The sequence below is a fragment of the Bactrocera neohumeralis genome, chromosome 4 (assembly GCF_024586455.1).
Source record: "Bactrocera neohumeralis isolate Rockhampton chromosome 4, APGP_CSIRO_Bneo_wtdbg2-racon-allhic-juicebox.fasta_v2, whole genome shotgun sequence".
In the NCBI taxonomy this organism is placed as follows: domain Eukaryota; kingdom Metazoa; phylum Arthropoda; class Insecta; order Diptera; family Tephritidae; genus Bactrocera; species Bactrocera neohumeralis.
The window spans coordinates 17,786,252-17,807,550 of NC_065921.1; the positions used below are offsets into that span (position 1 = coordinate 17,786,252).

General features: G+C 31.2%; 1 protein-coding gene across 3 annotated transcripts in view; it reads right to left on the reverse strand.

Annotated features, from left to right (window-relative positions):
• LOC126756797 (serine-rich adhesin for platelets) overlaps nt 1-21,299 on the reverse strand; it is a 207,783-nt gene that overhangs the window by 114,433 nt on the left and 72,051 nt on the right. The window lies entirely within an intron of this gene.

Consider the following 21,299-nt stretch of genomic DNA (forward strand, 5'->3'; position numbering starts at 1 on the left):
TGCCTTATCAGGTGAATACGGGAAGTGGTTAATGGTTAAAATGTGATTTTTGGTCAAATAATCGGTCACAAGATGTCCTTCGAATGTTGGATTCTGAGCAATTTTTGGTCGTCAGTCAATTTGTGCGGAACAAACCATGCACACACCTTTCGTAAGCCCAAATGTTCGATCAAAATGCAATAAATCGATGTTTTGGAGATGTTCAATTCCATTTCAATGAATTTCAATGATGATTTCGGCTGATTTTTGTTGAATTCACAAACAGTTTCGATGGAATTTCCGGTGGTTACGGATTTTGATTGGCTCACATGTTGATCGTCATTTTTGTCCTCATGACCACTTTAAAAACGTTGAAACCACTCTTGTACTCTGCTACGGGATAGGAAATCATGGCCATAAACTTGTTTCATCAATTGAAAAGTTTCGATTAAAGCTTTACCAATTCTAAAACAAAATTTAATGTTGGCTCTTTGTTCGAAGCTCATTTTCGCAATAATAACACAAACATACTGACACCTAAAACGCAATAACTTCACTTCCTCATCAATGAAATGTAATGAAATTCTCACTGGTCAATCGATAAGAACAGCAAATTCTAACGCTCTAGTCGACATATAGATGGCGCCACTAGGGGGCGCTAGATTCCTGTTTACTTTGGGACGCACCTTGTATTAAGTTTACTACGATATCTGTAACACCCAGAAGAAAACGTCGGAGACCCTATAAAGTAAATATAGTATATAAATAATCAGCGCGACAAGCTAAGTCAATTTAGCCATGTTCATCTGTTTGTACGTTCTTCTGTATATACGTGTACCAATCTCTCAGTGTAAGAATATTGGTCTGGAACTTAACAAACGTCCTTTCCCAGCAAGAAGCTGTTCATTTATCGGAACCGCCGATAATGGACAACTATAGCATAAAGCTGTCATAAAAACTGAACGATCGCAAAAACATGCTTATAGGAAAAACTATTTCATTTGACGAGGTATGTTCAAAAAAATTTGGCAGAGATTATTAGTCAAGGATTATTATTTTGAAAAATGTGCCTGTGGAGGGATTTATAGCTTCGGTGCAGCTGAAGTTAACGTTTTTTCTTGTTTTTAACCACTTTTCAAATGATTTGACACCAATTCATTTAAAGTATCTATTGAAAACCAAACCCGTTGTGAAAAAATGCTTATTAAAAGTTTAAAAACTGGATTGGATTGCGAATTCTTTTCATGCCAGCTAAATTAATTAATTGGATGCGGATTTTGCACAGAAAAATAAGGATACGGACCAGACAGACATAAAACTCTAAAACCATCGTCACCAAATGAGTTTTTCATATATATAACCCTATATCTGACTCTTTTAGAATTAAGTGTACAGTAACCTATAATAATTCTATATTTTTGAGTATCGTGGCCAACAAAATTACTTTTGAAAGTTTCAAAATACTTATTATTTATTTTAAATGTCAGCTCAAAGTCTTCTTTTTATATGAGACTTTTAGGTAGGTTTTGGGTATAATATAGGTACAGACTAGATATAATTTAGTTATAAACCAGGTATAATCTAGGTATAATTTCCCTCTCATAATTCTAAAATTCAATGCGTTCTTTTCCGAAAGCTTTTTGAGCATCAACAAACTTTTGAAATCGAACCCTTGCTTGCCTTATTTTATTAACAAAAAATAATAATAACTAGTTTTGAATATTAAAATTTTTAAAACTCGATTGATTTTGTATGTCAGTAGGAATTTCGTTAAAAATTATGCATTAAAATGATTGATAACTCAACTGTTTGCATTCTATAATTAAATTTAAAACAGCTGAATTAACGCCAGCACCAGTTATTACGGGCTAACCGACAGCTTCAACAACATAATGAATAGCACATTTAAATATTAGTTTGCATTTTTAATTTTTAACGCAAAAGTGGCGAACACAAAGCAAAATTATGGAAAAACGAACGGATAATCAACGGTAGTTGTTAGAAGAATTGTAGAATTGAGAATTTCATACATAGTTATACACATATGTACATATAAACATTTTGCTACTGAAATATAGCAAATAGCGGTGCATACATATACATATTATATTGTGTGTATATATGTATGTTTGTGTATATGTGTATGAGTATGCAGCCGTTGGCGCACAATAAGCTTAATCAATGGCACACCAAGTGAAATCAATTATGTAAATAAGTGCTTCATCAGCAGCAACAACAAAATGAATGAAGTAAAAATGTATTGTATATGAAAACGCTTGTGCAGTAAACTAATCATTTTAAGTATCACAAGAATCGTTAACTAATAACTATTAACGATTTGTAAAGTATGTAATTAACTAGTCAACAGACACACATACATAGTTAGACTCCCTGTGCACTGAAAAAGCGTAACTAAATACAAAAAAATAATAAAAAGAAGTTTAAAGGAAGAAATTGAAGAAAAATTTAATATAATTTTAATTTTAATTTCAAATAAACTTCTGCTATGAAAATGATTAAAAAATGTTAAATAAATAATAATATTTCTTTTTTTAATTATTGTTTTCATTTATTTAATTTTTTTTAATTAAATTAATTAAATTTTTTTTTAAATTAAATTAATTATTAATCGTGTTAAATTATTAATTATTTTTTCAATTACTCAATTATTTAATTATATTAAATTATTAATTAATTTTTAAAATTTTTTAATTAAATAATTAAATTAAAATAAATAAATTATTAATAAATTTTTTTTAAATTTATAAATTTTTCTTTTAAATTAAATTAATTATTATGTTTTAATTAATTAACTAATTTTTTTAATAAAAAAAAATATTAATTGAAAAATAAATTTAAAAATGAAAAACAAAATATTATTATCTATTTATTTAATTTTAAATAATTTTCATAGCGGAAGCATATTTGAATGCTAACATCGTCGCTTTGTAACTGTAATTATTTTCATGTTTTGGTTTTTTAACCATCAGCTGTTTGCCTAACAGCCTCATTTACATGTGTACAATGTTGTAGGCATGTATTATAGTATTTTCTTTATTGCAAGTGGGCTGCTTCGTTGTTACTTTGATAGGCTGGCACATGTTTGTTGGTTATATAACAAGAACCTTGCCCTTGGAAGCAACATTGTTGGAGTTTTTTTACGATGACTTGTATGTTAATAAATTTGATGTATTTTCTACGCTAGTGTTATGTAAACATATATTTTTTTAGCCTCAAATAAAGTGTCTAAGCATAGAAGGGCGTTAGTACATATAATAGAATACAAAGGAGCTTATGCTTGTAGTAACGATTAGAAAGATTGATGGAAAATATTTAATAAAAAACCTTTAAAAATTTGTATGTGCTGAGATTTTTCTAGGCTTGAAGTCGTAATTAAATTAATTAACTTTTTTTACGCTTTGCTGAATAATTCTGAAATTAATGCAAATAAACAAGCCTTCAATATTTCCTATTAATATTCTACTTAGCTTAAGTGTTAACGAACAAAAATATTGCTTTTTTGTGAAGGTGCATTCCAATAGATTGAAAACTGGACTTTCAGACGGCTAAACATCTCTTGCTGTGAAACCAGAAATACGTCTTTTAGGCCACTGCTTGGGTAGTTTTTGCCTTGTATGCTGAAGGAGAATCTTGTTGGAAGATCTAATGCTTTTCTTGGAAATTTTTTGGAGTAATTTTTGTCGTTTTTGTACTGAGAACATCTTCGACAGTAATTTTTTCACCTGTAAAAAGGATAGACGCCGCTTGTGTCTGTTGAGCCTAATGTGCTTTTAGCGCGTTGTCAGAAGATACCCGACGGTAGGTTTGCATATGGAGATCGTTTCGAAAAAGTCTTGACGTTAATCTGGTCGATATATGCATTTCCCTTGACTTTTTCTGTTTTCTAAGGAGATTTCTATATAAGCGCAAAGCTACAGCGGAACCACAGGTAACTGAAGAGTTGACGAGCAACCAAAGAAGGGCACCCTATCAGAAAAATGAGAACGGCTCCATTAATCTTATCGAATGCCAGCTGCATAAGTTGTGCGAAAGAAGGCGAGATGAAGATATCTCAAATTAAACATCTACGAAAATTTGTATTGACCACAAGACGCTTTGACAATATGTGTAGACACTGCATACAAATTATAATAAATAATAACGGCACTTTTTTTTAAATTGTTCTCATATATTACTATGCATATGTTTAGTAAACTTGTATGGCAGGATTAAGTACACACAAACTGAACAAGTTTATACATATTTAATGATTCTTTCACAAATATCATGGACGATAACAACATCTGATGCGTCGGCGTTACGAGTTTTCGACAGAAAGGTTCTGCAAATACGCCAGTCAATGGAACGATGAGCTGTACGAGAGATACGACGACATAGACATAGTTCAGCAAATTAAAAGAGAGGGGCTACGCTGGCTAGGTCATGTCGTCTGAATGGACGAAAACACTCAAGCTCTGAAAGTATTCGACGCAGAACTGCTCGGGGGAAGCAGAGGAAGACGAAGATCTCCATTCCGTTGAAAATACCAGGTGGAGAAGGATCTCGCTATACTTGGAATATCGAATTGGTGTCAAATAGCAAAAAGGAAGAACGACTGCCGCGCTGTGGTAAACTCGGCTATAACCGCGTTAGCGGTGTGAATGGTAATAAAGAAGAAGAAGACGAATGGTATTCGAATAGCTTCCACTTAACTTTGGTCGGTATAGATTATATTTATCGAAATAAAAACCAATAATTTAACAATGCCAATACAAAAAAAGAATATCCTTATTTACAACCTAACAGGTGGTATTGAACCCTCAAAGTTCGTAAGTGCTATCATCTCAATGTTTTCATTAGGTATAAACCAGCCTAGAAAAAGCTCCAGAACCTTTTTTTATTATGAAAAATAAAACTAAAATACGATCAAGTATAATTAGAATCTTGAAATTATTAAATTTACTGAAATATATGATGATAGCAAGCGATGTTAACTTCAATTCCTTGTTATGGAACCAAATATTTTAGATGTAAGAGATGACTCAATCTTTAAATATCGCATTTAAAAGTGCAAGATTGATCTAGTCTTTGTAACGGCTGTACCTTTTAAAAATCAGAGTTTCAGTTGATAAACTAGAGTACTTTGGCACATTTGGAATAGTTTAAGTATTAATTAGGGTTGGAGATCCAGTAAAAAATATATAAAAAAATATTAAAACAAGCTGCGCCGAAGCTAATATAGCCTTTACAGAAACATTTCTTTTATTATTTATTTAGTTCAGTTTGTATGGAAGCTATATGCTATTGTAATCCAACTTGATAAATTTTTTCGGAGATTATATTATTACCTTAAGCAATATTTCGTGTTAAATTTCGTGAATATACCAGGTCAAATGCGAAAGTTTTTCATACCAGCATTAGATTCCTACCGTTCAGTTTGTATGGCAGCTATATGCTATAGTAATCCGATCTGAACAATTTTTTCGGAGTTTATAATATTACCTTAAGTAATCCATGTCGAATTTCGTGAAGATACCACGTCAAATGCGAAAGTTTTAATACAAGAACTTGATTCTGATCGTTCAGTTTGTATGGCAGCTATATGTTATACATAGTGGTCCCAATCAGCAGTTCCGACAAATGAACAGCTTCATGACGAGAAAATGACGTTTTCAAATTTTCAAAACGATATCTTAAAAACTGAGGGACTAGTTCATATATATACAGACAGACAGATAGACAGACAGACGGACATGGCTAAATCGACTCAGCTCAACATACTGATCATTTACATACATATTTTATAGAGTCTTCGATGCTTCCTTCTGGATGTTACAAACTTCGTGACAAACTTAATATAGCCTGTTCAGGGTATAAAAAATTTAAAATAAATATCAAAGGATGTTTGATTTCATATTAAGGGCTTCCAACGAACAAGTTCCAACTTCAAGTTGCTTTAGGCTTTACTGTAGTATTTGCTCAGCCTTACGTATGCAAATAGTTAAAGGTTGTAAATTTCATTAAAAATACGCCTTCCACCCAGAAAGTAACTACAGATCGATGTGAAGTAAAACCCACCACCAGAACCCATAAATTTATGACGTGCCTTTATTGCTTCAGCTGCCTTAGCTGCATTTAAACGAGTATAAACGAGCATAAAGTGCGACTTGATGCTTGGACTGCTAAGTACATGCGATTTAGAATTCAATGGAATGTAATGCCAAACAAAATGCATTAAAATTAATTCAATGCCACAGCGAATGCAAGAACGAATCGATTAAGCGCGCACAAAGACGGACGACACCTGTGCATAATAAGTGTGAATAAAATAATAAAGGTGCGTAAAGCAGAGTAAATCAAGTGAAGCGCAGCTTAAGGAAACATTAAAAAACAATAATAACAAAAATATTATTAAAAAGCGCTAATAAATAAAATTAAATATAAAAAAATTAATAAAAAGCAATTAAAAATTAAAATTAAGAGTCTACAAAATAAAAAGAAAAAATATAAAAAATGGAAAAAATTAGACGTTAGACGGTACGAAAAACACAACGCTTTGGAAAAAAAATACCGCTGCTAAGCAGTCTAATGAACACTGACCGTGTCGTCGTTTGCCGTCAATAGCAGAGTTAAGGCCAAGCTATTTGGGTGACCGGTTGTAAAAATTAAATATTAAAAGCAACAACAAACAAAAATTAAATAAAACAAGCGAGCAAAATGCGAAACGCATAAATTTCAGTAGAAATAGAAACAAATGTAAATTGAAGAGCAAGCACACATACACATACACATGCAAACATTATCTACGTAAGAGACATTCCAAAGTAAAGCAAAAACAGAAGCGGTATGCAAAGTAACGTTGAAAAACTGCGCCTGATATGATTTTAATTTGTGCGACCATCAAAAATGTCGTTGGCGGGGTTATACTCCTTTGTTGTTGTTAAAGCTAAAGGCGCTTTTCTGTTTTATTTCGGTGTTTGTTATTGTTTTCGAATGTCTTACTAACTGATTAACCGATTCGATGAACCGTTGATGAACGGTGGTGGCCGTCGTCTATCGTAATTGCCCGCTCTTCGCTGTCAGCTCGGCGGTAGGCAATAAGCCTCGGGTGTGCTGTCGCTATCGCTGCCGCTGTTGGTGGCGATTTTTGGTTGCTGGTGAAGCCAGTGACTTTGCTTTGTCGTCAGCATCGATTTCATTTTAATTAACCTTGCATTAGCCGATTTTTTAATAACGGATAGCGAATTAGGTAGCAAATTAGGTAGCGTGGAGGTGAAAAAGAATCTGTTAGGGCATAAGGAGCGGTAACGTTAGTAAACAGTTATACTTACAGATAAATATTGTTAGATATACATACATTGCAATTTATGAGTTTTGTTTAAGGCTACTGAGTTAGTGGCGGCATGAAATCGAAAGTTGAAGTTTAAAATTTGAAATTATTTTATTAAAAAAAAAATTTAAGTTAAATTAATAACGAAATATAATTAACAAATATGTACATATATGTATAACAGTTTTTGTGAATTAAAATATTTTTTAAATGTACATATATTATGTTTAAAGAAAAAATATGTACTTTTATAGCAAAATGCTGAAGTTTTTAGCAGCTCTGTGAAAATTTTAAAGAAATAAATTTCAAAAAACATGAAAACATGTAAATATATGTACATATATTGAATTTTTATATACATATATATATATATTATTTTTTTATTTTAATATTAATTAAATTTATTTAATTTTTTAAAGGAAAACGCAAAACATTTTTGTTGTAGTAACAACTATTTAGTAAGCTTAGAATTAAATTAAAAATATTTTCCTTTTTACTTATTTTAATATCATATATTTTTTTTGCTTAAGAAATGTGATTTTTTAATTGTTTATTAAAATTTTTTTTTATTATTTTAATATTACATATTTAGTTTTTTTTTTAAATTTTTTTAATTATTATTTTTTTAATTAAATTTTAATTTAATTATTATTTTTATATTAAAAAAATATTTTTTTAATTATTAGTTATATATTACATTTTTGTGTTTAGTATAAAAAAATATTTTTTTAATTATTATTTCATAATTTTTTAAATATAAAATAACATTAGTTTTATATTTAAAAACACTTTTTTTTTAACCAAACAATTTTTTTTTATTATTTTAATATTTTTTTGTTTTGTATAATTATAATTTTGTTTTTCAATTTTCATTTTTTTAAATTATTTTAATGCAACATTTTCTGTTTTGTATAAAAAAGCATGTATTTAAAAACTAATGATATTGTTTTTTAACAAAAATTTTTGTTTTTAACAATTTGAAGGAAAAATAAATAAAATTAATTGCATAAAATCATTTTTAAAATAACAATTTTGCTTAAAATTTAGTTACTTTTCCTATTGTTGTATTATTGCATTTTATAGCCTAAAATGCAAAACACAATGACAGATGTGTTATGTGTGATATATGTGTTTTTATGTAATCGGCAATGTAATTCAGCAGTTGGTCGATAATTACAAATCAGTTCCCACCAGCTGCCAACAAATCCGTTGATGAGCTGAAGCGGTTATGAATATGCAGTAGTTTACACAATATAATATATAAAATGTGTATATATGTATATTTTAATATAGATATCTATGTATATGTTTATAATTATATTTATACATGTATGTCTGTTGCAAAGCCATGTAACAGCATGTAAATTAAATGTATTTTAACGCCTTTTAAATGCCAACAGCTTTACAAATGTACATTAACAGCGTTAAATTAACATGAAAAATAAAACAAAAACAAAAATATTATTGCTTATGAAAATCTCAAGTATTGTAGCTGACAAAGTGTTGATGGAAGTTTTCAGCGGCAGCATTATTGCTTTATATTTTATAACATATTTTTATGTTTTTGTAAAATTTTTATGTTAATATTTGAGTGACGTGCAGAGACTCTTCCTGGTTGCCACATAACAAAATGTATCTGCATCTATTTTGATAAAAACGAATATGTCATTTATATATACATATGTGTATGTGTTCTGCAGCAGCCGAGCTTAATTTCGAACACGCAGCAATTCACTTATACATACATGCATACATATGTATCCTCAAGCCTTGCATTCTCTTAGCAATTCACTGCAATTTGCTTTTGCTGATTTTGTAAAGCATCTCACGTTGTTTGTATGCATTTATTAATATGATTGTAGCTTTAATTTGGCACACATGTAAATCTGTCTGAAGTTGCTGGCTAAGTGATGGATGAATAAATGCCGTTGTTGATGCGTGAATAGCTAACGATGCAACTTAAATATGCAGATGTTTGTATGTATACATATTTGTATATTTGTAAATATGTATTTGTATACTGTTATACTGCTACTGGGCTTAAGCTAAGGTAAGTAATCAAATCAACGCTCAGCCACAAGCTAATCACAAGAGGGCAAAGCAGGTGCAACAAGCAAATTTAGTACATATATATATTTATATGCATTAGGATGGTGCGTAAAACCAAAAAAATTTTGGTTTTTGCTTGGTACTCTGAAAAAGAGATTCTTAGATGACGAAAATAGAGTTCTGCTAAAGTTTGAGATCGTAATATTAATAGGTGGCGCTTTGATTTTTTGGAAAAATACAAATAATAAAGAATTATTTTCTTATTTAAAGGCATTTGAACAATTTATTGTACAGTAAAAGTGAAAACTTCTTCATGTAGGGAATTTAATAATACTCAAAAAAGTTTCGAAATTATTTGTTGCTAAGTCGACTAAGTTAAAAAATTATTCGAGATCAAAGCACAACCTTAAATTGTCAAAAATAATTAAAATTTTTTTCACAAAACAATATCTCCAAATTAATTTTTTTCGGTTCTTTCTAAATTATGTATGGTCAACCTTAAATTATAAAAAAATAATTTTTAGCTTTTTTAAATTTTTTCCACAAAACAATACCTTAAATTTAATTTTTTTTTGGTCCACCCTAATGAATATATAATATGCCCAACCTAAAATTGTAAAAAAATTTTTAAATTTCTTTTTAAACTGTAATTTTTAATTTTTTTTTAATTTTTCACAAAGCAATATCTCAAAATTAATATATTTTTGGTTCATCCTAATTTATATATGTATGGTCATATAAAAAATAATTTTTAATTTTTTTGATAATTTTTTTTTTTTTTTAATTTTTTGTAAGTGTTTCACAAAACAATATCCCAAAAAATGTTTTTTTGTTCCACCCTTATGTATATATGTGCATATATAATAGTGCTGTATTGTAGCAATGAAATCGGTGCCCAACAGGCGCATAGCAGAGCAAATAGTGAAATTACTACTAAGTAAACGGCGTAAGCAAGCGGTTACATGATGTAAAGGAGACTTATGCTTGAAGAGGCTTACACATACAAGCATATAGGCCACATACTATTCAATGTAGAGTTATGCAAATGAATACAGTTTCTAAAATATATTTGTTACAGTTTATATTTTTTTCATAAAGCATTGTACACTTGAGAAGTTATATCTTATATTATATATAGTATAGTACTGAAATCGATTTTTTGTTTCGCATATATATCATCTCCTATAATGCAAAATAACGTAACACCACTTTTCATTAGTTTATAGATGAAGGAAAATCGTTATAATAGAAACCACTGATATTGAAACAAAATTTGAGTTTGGTTATAAAATGGTTATATATTGGTTATACATATATTGGTTATATCCCAAAAATCGTGTTTTTTTCTGACCTGCCAGTGGTTATAACCTCTTAACAGTGTCTGCAGCGGGAAATCCGCTCAAGCAAACACTTAAACTAATATCAAATACACACATTCATAAATAAATATGCAACATATTGAAATTCCCTATTATTACGCAAACAACAACTGTTTTAATTTCTCACTTTGCCGAGCACGTCAACATCGACTGTGACACATTTTGATGCATTCATACTTAGTGTTATGCAACCGAAGTGCAATGGACAGCAGAAGTGGTTCACACACACACACACATACACTTAAAGAAATATTGCAAATTATGTTATATAGGCATTGCGTAATTTGTACTATTTTAATATATGTAAGTATGTTAGTGCATGCTTCATTGCATTTGTGTAATATTTAATTGTTTAATTGCGGCAATTTTCACACTTTGCCGTGATTGTGCTAATTGCCGGATGAATGCGTGAAGAAAACATGTACAACAAAAATAAATGCAATTTGCGTAGGCTCTGCATATATAAGCGTACATACATAAATATATATAGTATATATTTTTTATAAACATATTTACCTACAAATTAACACAGCGATTTATGCTGTAACTTACCCTACTGGCATCGTGCAAATATTACTGACATACACATATATTTCTATAAATATAGTGTGTTAAGTAATTTCCTTCGTGTTTTCATTTAACTTTTATTTTGCACAATCTATGAGCAATAAATAATATGCAATGACAATAGTAAAATTAATAATTATGAAGTTTGCAACATAAATAAATTTATTACAATGCACATGTAAGTACTTATGTTTGTAACTTTGCAGGTTTTATTCGAAAATCATAAATTGTCATGGAATCGTGGCGGAATGGCTTTCCTGTGGCTTACATGCGGACAGTAAATATTATTGTAAAAAAGAATAAATGGCATAGTAAATCGAAGCTCAGTAGATGAGTTTGAAGGAAAGGAAGACAATAAAGAAAATTAATTTTCCTTTCAATTATATTTTCACGGGGTTTCGATTTTAAATGCTACCTAAAAGCTGCGAACTCCAGCGCCATCTGTCGATATTTACATATTTCAAGCTACTGAAGTTTTTCCTTGCCAGATCAGGCGTGAGTCGTGTCAAGCTTTCAAGTTATTTTTGTTCAGCATTGTTTGGCATTTCATCATGAAAAGCCTTACGCCTGAACAACGTTTACAAATCGTTCAACTTTATTACGAAAATTCACGTTCCCTAAAGAATGTGTTTACGCGCTTTGCTCAACTTATGGTTTACATAATCAGCCTACTAAGCGTACTATTCGCAACACCAACATCTGTTTTGAGACTCAGCATTCATTATTGGAAAATATTCGATGGAGCAGACCACTTCCAGCACACAGTAAAGAAAATATAGTAGCCGTAGCTAAGAGTGTACACGTATATCGTGGAGAGTCGATTCGGCGCCGTTCACAGTAACTCGGACTGACATATGGAATGATTTGCGACGGCTTGTACAAGAATTGAAGCCGCTCGAAAGGCTCTTGAGAAGTTCCAAGAAGATCCGACGTTTTCGAGTCAAATTTTGTTCAGCGTTGAGTCCCATTTCTGACTCAATGTGTATGTAAACAACAAAATTGCCACATTTGGGGCGAAGAGCAACCTGAAGAAATTCAAGAGCTGCCATTACATCCAGAAAAAACAACGGCTTGTTCTGGTTTGTGGGTCTGTGAAATCATCGGTTCATATTTCTTAAAAAATGATGCCGATGAGAACGTAACCGTCAATGGCGACCGTTGTCGCGCCATGATAACCGACTATTTTATGTCTGAAATTGAAACTCATGATCTGGATCATGATGGATTTATTAAGAGAACACTTCGGTGAGCAGGCAATTTCACGTTTCAGGCCGGTCGATTGGTCACCAAGATCGTGTGATATCACACCGTTAGAATTTTTACTGTGGGGATCTGTAAAGTCTAAAGTCTATGCAGACAATCACGCTTCGAATTAGGCTTTGAAGCAAAACAGCACCCGCCAGTTACCAGTCGAAATGCTCGAACGAGTCATCAAAAAGTGGGCTCAACGAATGGACCATCTGAGACGTAGCTGCAGCCAACATTTAAAAGAGATATTTGAAGTTTGAAGTTGTGTTTTTTCCTTAAAAAAAATAGGGAACCTCGAAATGACCCTTTGTTAGTTTGGACACCAAAATAGATTCCTGAAGAGCTTTAATTGAAATTCTAAAATTTAGGGCACAAAATACCATACAGTATTGTACTTGTATATGGGGAAGCAGACGAATATAAGTTTAGACTTAACATATGCATATATACAAATATGTATTGCCGTAAATAATAACTGTCATTAAAATGTCAGTGTTTTACTGTCAATTATAACAAAACTCCAAAACTCTGTATGAAGCTGTCATTGAATAATGGCAACATATATAATTACAGGAGTATTTGTTAAAAAATTATATAATATCATAAAAGTGGCAATTTAATGGCAAATACGTGCGAAAGTTTCTACCAAAAAAAACCCATCAAAAGTTCGCAAGCGATTTTAGGCAAATATTATTGTGGCATTTTCGGTAAATCTTAATGTAAGCGCGGGTTTTTATTAAAGCTCAGATACGTGCGAACAAAAATTCCATAAAAAATGCTAACAGTTGCAATGCACAACCGTTAACCTTGGATGGCAAGATGAGTAAAATTAAAAATTACAAAAAAAAAATAATAATAATATTTTTCTGAAATCCCTATAATGCAATGGCGGATTTAAAAGAGTTTTCGCTTTCGCAAATAGGCTAAAGTGTAATGTTTGTTTGTACTCACACTTTTCTGTTAATTTCTTTATGATTTTTAATTGTGTCAGTAAGTGCAGACCCACATACATACAAGTATATATTTACATAGTATGTATATGTGTATAGGAGGTTAGTAAGCGGGCAAGTAATCGTTATATATCATTTAACACATTACGTCGCCGTTTGTCTGTCCGGATGCTTATGCAAAAAACAAACTTACATTTTTTTATTTTTTTATTGTTGTTGGAAAATCCATAAACTGCGTTGTGAAGTACATAAAATGCAACTTAAATTTTTAACACCGCAAAATATATTTGAAAACATAAAAAGCAAAAAAAAGTAAAAATAATAAAGTGAAAAGAAAATAGCAAAAAAAAAATAAATAAAATAGTTTTTTACGATAGTTATTTGAAAACTGTCTATAACATATAATAGTACTAAACTAAAATTGTTTAAACATACACACAAACACACATATACATAATAATTGCATGTTGCAACAATGAACCGCGTGTGTTTGGCTCGGCGAAACGAAACGAAATGGAGCTTAACACATTTTTAAGTGCGAAACTTTTCAAATTAACAAACATATTTTAGACTTTTAGTCGCTGATAGCGACGCAAAGCTCGAGTTTTAGACATATTTACGTTTTCTGTTTGCTTTTGGCATTTTTTCTTTATGTAAAGAAAGCTAAAAGTGAAGGGTAGGTGTGGAAGGGGCAGCGGCAAGTGAGAGATAATTAGGAAAAGTAACGCGTTATATGGCTTAAAAGATTTAGTTGCTTAGCATAATTATTTATGTAATAAGTTATTGTTTTTGGTAAAAGTGAGAAGTAAAAAAAACCAAAGAAAGTGCGAAAAATTACAAAAAAATATTGTAAATTAGAGAAAGATAAATAAAAGCATGCCAATCATCATCAACAAGTTCATAAAAAAGTTCAGTTTTTGAGCTACAAATACTTGCTTAAAGGTTTCGGGTAGTAATCAGTACCAAACACAAAAATCACACTTGAACTCGACTTTGTGGTGCAATATAAACTTTTATTTACATATCGTCACCTGAAATGCGAAATAACGTGACATGACTTTTCATAAGTTTACAGGCGAAGGGAAAATGATATAGCAGAAACCAGTCATATTGAGACAAAATTTGAGTTTCGGTTATAAAGTGGTTATATATTGGTTATAAAACGGTTATTTCTGACAGCGATAGCTGAAAATTTTGTGCTACATACATACATACATATACATATGTAAAATGATGTAGTGAATGGGAAGCAATAGAAAACTCAATTTCGTTTTTTTGATGATACGTTGCTTTTTAGTTGAGGATTATTATTATTTTTATATCGTCACCTAAAATGCAAAATAACGTGACATCACTTTTCATAAGTTGACAGGCGAAAGACAAACGATATAATGGAAACTACTCATATTGAAACAAAATTTGAGTTTTGGTTATAAAGTGGTTACATATTGGTTATAAAAGGGTTATATATTGGTTATAAAGTGGTTATATATTGGTTATAAAGTGGTTGTACACTGGTTATTTCTAACAGCGGTAGCTGAAAATTTTATGCTACATGATGTAGTGAATCGTAAGCAATAAAAACTAAATTTAAACTTTTTTGATGATACGTTGTTTTGTATTTCAGGTGACAATATATTATTTTTATACCGAGCTAGTGACTATAGATATCTATAAATGATAACAGTGACGAACTCATACGATTTTGCCATTAAAGTCTGTCTGTATGTACACAAACTAGTTCTTCAATTTATGAGATGTGGATCTGTCCACTATACCATATAGACTTACAAAGTGAGCGACCAAAATCCAGACATTGTATGAAAAATTTCATTTGCAGAGATATCTTTTCGAAATTTTATATAAATAATAAACTGAGATAGTGCCGCAATCCCTGAAAAAAATATCCATATTGGATCACTATAGCATATAGCTGCCATACAAACTGAACGATCGAAATCCAGTACTTGTATGGAAAACTTTTTTATTTGACAAGACATCTTTACGAAATTTTTGTGTAAATAATAAACCAAGATATTGTTTTTAACTCTGAAAAAAATTTGCGTATCGGTTCACTATAGGATATAGCTGCCATACAAACTGAACAATCAAAGTCCTGTACTCGTATGGATAACATTTTTATTTGACGAGATATCTTCACAAAATTTAACATGAGTTATTGCCAAAGCTAACGCTATAATTACTGAAGAAATTGTTCAGATCGGACCACTACAGAATATAGCTGCCTTATAGACTGATCGATCAAAATGGAGTACTTGTATGGAAAATTTTTTTATTTGACGAGATATCTTCATGAAATTTGGCATTAAATATTGTCTAAGATAATGATAGAAAATGCGAGAAAAGTGTTCAGATCGGACTACTACATACAACATATATGTAGCTGTCGTAAAAACTGACTGATATAAATCAAGTTCTTGTATGCAATATTTTGTATTTGTGAAGATATTATAGTGTCAATGTAACCTAATATATATTACTCATATTTTTTACTTAAATTTTCTTATTCCATTTTATCATTTACCCTTCATTTCTTTTTTTCTAAATTTTTTTCTTTTTTCGCCACCAATTATTTAATAAATTTTCTTACGCACTTCATAAATATCTGCTCATTTGTTAAGCGCTCAAAAACCAAGTGTTTATAAATAGTGGGAATGTCAACAAAATTTGTTTGTTCGCACCACAGCAAGTTACACACACACATACACACTACACAGTCTACATATTCCCGGCTTTATTAAGCGCCTGCATTGTTTGCTTCGTTTTGCCACAAGTGTTGATGAGCCATTGCACGCACACGCTATTATCCAGGCACTTGAGTGGTTGGAGGGTGTAAAAAGCCACAAGAAAAACGAGAAGAAATGAAATACAACAACACAAGATAATTTCTTATATACACAAGTATATAACAAAAATATTTAAGCGCACTCAAAGCTAAGCTATGCACACAGCTTAACGGCCACTAAATCGGCTAAACACAAAAATATTAAGTGTCAGACAAAAATAGCACTCAAGGCGCGAGCTCGAACGCAATGCATTTTGCGGTCAAACGAAAGCGAAAGTTGCGAAATTGCAAAAGCGGCCAAACAGAATTAATGATAAATCAACAATCCATTGGCGAAATGCCGCAAAATCCATTAGATGTTTACATTTATACAAAATTTGTATGAGTGTGTGTGCGTTTTTTGAGTGCGTAAGCGCAAAACTTCCAACACTCGGCCGCTCAACCGCAAACACACTCATATACCACACATGCGCAGAGGCTGACATCAAATCTCTCCCACTAAGCCACCAACAGCTCGAAGGCAACAATAAAATTTCGCCGAAATTAGCAGCGGCTCTAGCGATACTGCTTGGCGGCTTATATGTTGTCAATATATACTATATATATTCATTACTTATTATATATGTACAAAAATACATACATATATATACATATATTCATAAGACTGATATGTATGCCACATGAGTTGCTGATTGATGCCGATTGTTATGTGATATCGCACTAAAGCACTCTAGAGAGGCCGGCAAATACTGCATAACTTGTTGTTGCTGTTGTTTTTTATTTTCGGTTTTCATCTTTTATCACCGATTATGCGCGTAAAACCGGTTAACCGGGCGTTTTTTATTATCACCATTGATTGCTGATGGATTTCAAGTGATTTTTAATTTTCATAAGCAAATTCACAGAAAGCGTCGTAAACCAGCCAGAGATGCCAGCTGATTAGTTGCATACTTGCGCGCAATTAAAATTTTAAATTTATCTCTATAGGCGCACAACATATTGAAATGATGTTTACATACTGTGTATATATGTATGTATGTATAAGTTGCACAACTGCGTATGGAGTCGTTGGCATTTGAATTATGTATGCAAATAGGCAAGTGATGGCATTCTCATTTGCGCCATATGTGCTAATTTGTATGTACATATGTATATATGTATGCATGTTATTTACAAATATTTGTTATTATAGTTAGATATGAGATTTGTGGAGGTATTACTTCATCTCATTATGCATGTGTAACACTTAGGATAGTCGAGGAATTCCCCCAAGTATACAAGGTGTTGCAACTGACTCACATGTCATTTCAATTATTTCTTGTGTGCTCTCCTCAGCTGAGCGCATGATAAGCGGCATGTGAGCGGCTTAAGTAGAAGCAGAGAAGATGATTTAAAATTTGCATACTTGAAGAGCCGTTCATTTGCCGAAATTCGGAAAAAATTATTTTCTTCACGTGTATAAACAATAAATTATATTTTTTTAATTATAATACATACATACGTCGGTTGAAGCATATCCTTTAGTGGGCAATAGAAAACTTTCCTCAAGCGAGTTCACTCGAATAACGATGAATATTTTATAAAAGTAAAGAATGTGCTGCTCGATAATAATACCCTGTTCATATTCAGAAATAGGAGACACACTAAGGAGCTCTTGTGAATCCACTCAATCGATGGTAGTTAGATTTTTTAGCATAAAAAGCTGAGTCACTAAACTCATACCAAGAGATCAAATGATTTTACTCGATGCTCATTGTTTTCTTGAATTACGACGAATGCATTCTATCGATTGAGAAATACCAGTTGGTTATGTTAAAGAGAAATTCATTACAAATGGAGGAGTTTATAGATAGAAAACTCATAGACTTAAGCCCGAGTAAAATACAGACATTATCTAATAATAAGTAATCGCTCAGTCGGTTAAAGCGCAAAATTTGGAAAACCCTAAAAACCTCATACTATTGAAACAATGAAATCTTCTTTTTTGTTCCTAATATATATAAAAAAATCGTGGGTTGTCGTCTGGCGGTATTTTTATTGATTTTTTTTTTATTGAAATTAAAATGAAATTTTGATGACTCATGCCCAGCTCTTGACCGATGCTACGGCTGCTACTATGCCGGTCTCTTTCGACCAATTTGCGATTTTGTCGCAATTTTCGATGACAGGCCTTTCAGAGATAGAGCGTGGCGCATCTTCGATCACCTCTACACCAGAACGAAAACGTTGAAACCATAAACTGCACAAATTTTATTGGCGGCTTGAGATGCATTTTTGCCTTTATCGTAGTAGTACTGTAAAATATGCCGTATTTTCTCTTTATTTTGCTCCATGTTTGCGACGCTGTAACTCACGAACGACTTTAAAGAAACGTGTTAGCGCATGAAATGAGCTTTCCAAAAAGATATAGCTTGACCCGATGCGACGAATTAAACTAGAACTACGCGCTTTCAGCGCCAACTAGCGAAAATACCGCAAGACTTTTTTTTCCAAATTCTTGACAACCTAATATTTAATATATTTTAATAATGCGCCAAAATGTGAGCAACGATTAATGCTTAACAAGATTTATAATTTTTTTTTTCATAAATAAAAATAGAAATAAAAAAAATCAAAAAAATAAAAATCTAGCTTCTCATAAGATTGAAACAAAAACGTCATAACTTTGTTCCTAAAATATTTTCCATATTTTTTTGACCAATGCGCCATAATGTAGGCAACGATGAATGGTTAACAAGATTTATAATACTTTTTCATAAAAATGCTTTCTCAAAAACAAAAAAATGAATTAAAAATCAGTTAAAACTTCCAAATTATGTTTTTTTTATAATTTTTATCAACACCATTCTCTTGAAGCTCAACAAAAAAAATTTCCAAGTAATGCGTATTTCTTTACAGTGGTGCTTGAGTGCTTTGGAGTAATTTTATGTCACTCTGGTTTACAGATACATATATTTTCGCTCGAATCACGAACACCTGACGAAATTATAATTTGAGCTATTTTCCACCACTTGATTTACTTATAAATGTATGAACTCAAAAAATAAATCTTCCTTGACCTCACATTTTTAATTATGAGAGCAGTCTAATGTTTTGTCCACCTGCATATTTACATCGTTTTTATACTAAAATTTTAATGAAAGAACCCTTTCTCTGCTGAACTTCAGACTAAATATGCGCGAGTTATGTCTAATTGTGACCGGTGAATGAAAATAATCAATCTAAGACACACACCAATATTAGTTTCGATTTAGTATTTCATTTGCATTAATTGTATCCAAGACACAAACCAACATTATTTTTGATTTCGTATTTTATATGCACAGAAATATATTAAAATAAGATAAATAATGTGATTAACATAACTTTTAAAACAAAAAGTTTCTTCAGGCTTGCAGAATTTAAGAATTTTTTGCAATATATGTTGCCGCAATATTGGTTGCTCTTACACTCATTTCCATTTATTTTAAGCACATAATTCGAGGTTAAATTCGGACTCTTGATTGCACTTGATCCATATACTTCAGAAAGTGCTAATAGCTGAAGGTCATTTGACGATAGCGAATTATTAAGCGTGTATTTATGGTTTAAAGCTTTTAATTTTAGGTGCTAATTCATTTCAAGATCCGTTTTGCAACATGTTACGTTCGGCTTGCCTACAAGTTCACATATAATTAATTATTGGTTAAAGCTAAGGCGCTTTAATATCTAGAAGATATGTGCTAATTTGTGGTTTATGAGCGGTGTTGTAAAAATTTAAAAAATTCGAGGTTCTATATATATGGAAGCTATATGGATATTATCTTAAAAATACTGGAAGATTAACATAATACCAAATTTAAATTATAAATAAAAGATTAAAAATACAACTAACAGTGAACATGTAATCCTATGCTGTACTTTTGATGAAAAAATATATATAGTGACCAACTAATGTTAGGTTATGAGTTCTATAAACTCATTAACTTCGTTTTTAAATCTAATTGTTTAAACAATGCTTTATATCTAATTTTTAGCAGAAGGTGTGAATACAAAATGTATTCTAAAAAAACCAAAAATATATAATGAATATGGAATGAAATTCACATATGTTATCTTTTAAATATATACATAGTACTTAGGTTCTAATAGACTCAACACAACATAAGTATCAACAAGCGTATGCAGAGTTTTTTATATTATGTATAGGAATGTTCTTTAGCACTTCAGTTACGGCTGCGTGTATGTCTGAAATATCATCATGAATATCAGTTGAGGAAAAAGAAAAAAGTCACATGGTGATAGATCGGCCGAACATGAAGGGTGGTTGATGAGAGAAATCCAAGGTTACATGGGTTTCCTCTGTTAAAAAACAAACTTTTTCAACAATTTTTTTCTCATATAAAAAATGGAATTTTATATTAGAATTTTTTATTGTTACAAACATACACTATTAGCAAAGAAATTTTAAATATTTTGGAAAAAAAATATTTTAAACTCGGCCATTGCAACGCCATTTCCGGTCACTCCTCGGAAAAAATGCGCCCGCGTTGGCAGCATAAGTCTTTACAGGATCATCTAAAGTGAAAAAATACGTATTTTAGCCAAAACTTTTGCTTAGAACTTGGACGAAGGAAAAAAAAACTAAAAATTGGATTTTCGGCAGACATTTTTACAAAAAAATTAAAATTTCAGTGAAATTTTGCGACATTTTTTTTTCAAAATAGTTGATAATCGAAAAAAAATCCTTTTTTCAAGTGTTGCAGAATTGTATCTCAAAGACTTGTGTAAAATTTCTTGAAGCTCGGTTGAGTAGTTCTCGAGAATTCTTGCCAACCGACTTCAAAGACACAGTTTCGAGAAAAACGTGTTTAAAGACGGCACACTTAGCCTAGCTAGCTTTGAGCGCTCTAGTTCTCCACTGTATCTCCGAAACTATTACTCGGATCAAATTGAAAATTTAGGACAATATTTTAGGGGTGTTGTTGAATTTAATAAGACAATAAAAAAAA